Genomic DNA, 3,527 nt, shown 5'->3' with positions numbered 1-3,527 from the left:
CATTCATAGGCAGTAGAGTGGATATGAACACGGATTCTGGCACCAGAGAGCCCAGATTTACTTCCCTTTTTCTCAGTTTCCCCAACTGTAAAGTAGGGAGAATAGGACCCACCTCACAGGGTTGTTGTCGAGATTAAATGAGATAATGGATGTAAGTGCTATTTTTTTTTTTTTTTTTTTTTGGCTGCGTTGGGTCTTCGGTGCTGCGGGCAGGCTTTCTCTAGTTGTGGCGAGTGGGGGCTACTCTTCGTTGCGGTGTGTGGGCTTCTCATCCCGATGGCTTCTCTTGTTGCGGAGCATGGGCTCTAGCGCGGGCTTCAGCAGTTGCGGCACGCGGGCTTAGTTGCTCCGGGGCATGTGGGATCTTCCCAGACCAGGGATCGAACCCATGTCCCCTGCATTGGCAGGCGGATTCTTAACCACTGCACCACCAGGGAAGTCCCTGTAAGTGCTATTTAAATGTTAACTTATGATAAATGTATTCATTGGATGAATATTTGCTGGGTAAATGCCACGTGCCCAGTGTTGGGCTAGTGATGGAGAAAGGTAAACCATAGCACAGTCATTTCTTTTGTAAAGTTAATAATCTAATGTGAGGAGACAGATATTACATAAGTACTTTTTGAAGTTACATTTTGTGAGGAAGTACACGGTGGCAGGAATGAGCCTTTCCTCTCCATATCTTCAGAGATTAGTAGACTCTGGCACATACTAAGTTCAACAAAAAACATTTCTGGAATTAATGAATAAATTAATAATGAATAAATAAATATATGACTTATCCAAAGAGCAATACTCATTTAGTGGATGAGGAAGTACTAAAACTAAACTCATCTAATTTCTAGTTTTTCTAGTTCACTAAGATGCCTTCTTTAAACAGACTTTCTAAGATTTGAACTTAGATTACTAGATTCAGAATTTTAATTTCTATATGATGGCTATCAGCACTATGTTTATAAATTTAGGAAAAATGCAAATAGAGTATCATTATACATCTGAACCATTATTTTTATGTGCTTAAAAATGAGTTTCTTTATTGGTAGAGTTTTAACTTTTTGAACTGTAGGAATCTTCTGACTAGCAAGGAATGTTACTGAACAATAAATAAATGCTGAAAAGTGAATTGTTTTGTCTTGCCCCCAAAACTTAACCAAACAGACCCATCATTCAGCAGGTCTCTGAGGCCATCTCTATCTTTGATGACAAACACATGCAAGAAAATGTGGGTCCTCTAGAACTCCTGGAGGAGAATGGGCAGGGATGCACCATCTGGGGAGCTCATTTTTACCTGAGGGTTTACCCCCTATAAACATGACACAAAATTTTTAAATGGTTTAGATAGAAATATTTTCAAGATGCATTACATGCTTCCCTGACTCCTTAGATGGAATGTTCTGAAAATGCCACATGTCCAGTTGTAGCATGGTTGGTTGTAGCTAAAGAAATCTCTCCAGTTGAATTTGTAAAGAGGAGGGTGGGCAGCCCCACTGTTTCTGTTTGCACCTATTTCTCCCACCTTTTATAATTTCTCAGCTGTGTGAAATGGGACGTGACTGACAAGGGCCAAACATATTTCCTGATCTATCTACATAATTAACCCATTATCTGCTAAGTATGAGTGCATTCGGGGACATCACAGGGCAGAATATTTAATATTTGCAATGTTTGACGTCTAGTTTTCTATAGGCATCCATTGATGTAAATGCCTGGCGGTGTTTAGCTGCTTGGTTATCGTAAACAATTAACAAAAATCATCAAGCCTTCCGAAGTCCATTTTTCTTGTCACAGACTCCTGTCTTGTCCTCTGAAAGTCTGAACTCCATCTGCCCACTCCCTCCTCCACTTGTTCTCAGTGTTTCCCTCCCTCCGTACCTCCGCACTATCTCCTCCAGCCTTCTCCTTCTCATGCTCCTCTTTTTCTTTCTTCTTTTCCCTTCCCCTTCTCCCTCTCTCCTTCCACTCTTCATTCTCTTTTCCGCCATCTTGTCTTCCCTCTTTCTTCAGCCTTCTCTCCCTTTGCGAAATCTCACTCCTCTTATCAGCAAAAACCTACGTACATAGCTCTTAATCTTTATCTGCAGTTGCCCTCTAGGTTAAGTCACAGGGTTTCCCTGAAGTGTGTCTCCTAGTGCCTGCCAACTACTTAGGACTCCAGATCTGGAGATAGGGTGATGCATAGTTAAAGAAGAACTGGTAAGAATAATCAAATACAAGCTGACGGTCAACACTTGACAGCTGGCAGAAGAGCTCTCTTAAAGAGAATGCAATCAACACCGTGCAGAAGCCCGAGGAGGTTGTACAATTCGAAACTAGCATCCCGAACTGTAGGGCAGACAGAAGGACAATAGGAGAAGCTCGATTTAAACACGGCAAAGTGAAAACAGCAACATTGGATCTGGGAAGAGTTGATGATAGCTAAACTAAGAATTAGAAAGTGGGTTCAAAACTTCCTGTGGGAGCACTGCGTTGGCCTGTCTTCCCACTCCGTGGACTCTGTGCCAGCAAACACATCTCCTTTTCATTTGTCAGCATTCTGTTTCTTGTCAGAGACTGGGATTCCTGGCAGTGGGAGAGACCAGCACTGCTTGATATGCAGGCCCTGCGCTCCCGTGACGGTCTCTGCACACTTAGGTCCTCATGCTTTGGAGATGCTGCTGGCTGGTTGTCCCAGCCAACTGGGCAGTAGCTGGGTGTGCTGCAGGGAACACTGGCACCTGAGGACAAGCCCTCGCCTCTCCCCAGAGACAGCTCCCTCCTGTTGCCTCACTACCCTGCTCCCTCCTAATATTCTTTTTCTTGGGCTATTTCTTCCCCCCACGAGTTTGCCTGGGCTACCACCTCCCTTCACATAGCCAAACAGGTAGATGTTAGGGTTCTGAATCCTTTGCAGAGGAGGGGTGCTGAGGGACCAACTGGGAGGGGACACGAAGGAACATCCTGGGGTGCTGGAAATGTTCTCTATCTTGGTCTGAGTGACGGTTATATGAGGGTATGCATATGTAAACATTTACCCAGCTGTGCATTTAAGATTGTGCACTGCACCGTGTGTAAGTTATATCCTGAGAGAGAGAGAGAAAGAGAAGATCTAGAATCTGCGTTTGACTCCATTTAGGGTCGTATGACCTCTGGCTCTTGCCAAGCCTATAAATATGGCTAAATATAGTACTCGTTGCAGAGGGGATTGTGTGGGTGAAATGAAAAAGCACTCAGCAGTGTGTAAAGTGCTTGGTACAGGGTTAGTGCTCAGTAATAGATTGCAAATATCATCATTATTGCTGGAGAAAATTACTGTTCCAACATGGTAATAAATGCAAATGTTTTGATTTAAAATCCCTCTTTGCATATTGGAGTATCTGGAGACCATCTTTCAAGGCCTTAACTCAAAGGTGTGACTAATAGTGGGGATCTTAGGCACTGAAGCAGGCTAACAGAAGAAAATCATCGGGCAAGGGGCCCAGGGGGGCTCTTTAAATTATAGCGGCCGGGCGGCCCCACCACCTGGCTGGCCTGTGCAGGCTGACCTCACC

The sequence above is a fragment of the Balaenoptera ricei genome, chromosome 3, assembly GCF_028023285.1.
Source record: "Balaenoptera ricei isolate mBalRic1 chromosome 3, mBalRic1.hap2, whole genome shotgun sequence".
Taxonomy (NCBI): domain Eukaryota; kingdom Metazoa; phylum Chordata; class Mammalia; order Artiodactyla; family Balaenopteridae; genus Balaenoptera; species Balaenoptera ricei.
The sequence above is the reverse complement of the archived record's forward strand: the minus strand, read 5'-3'. Positions refer to the sequence as shown.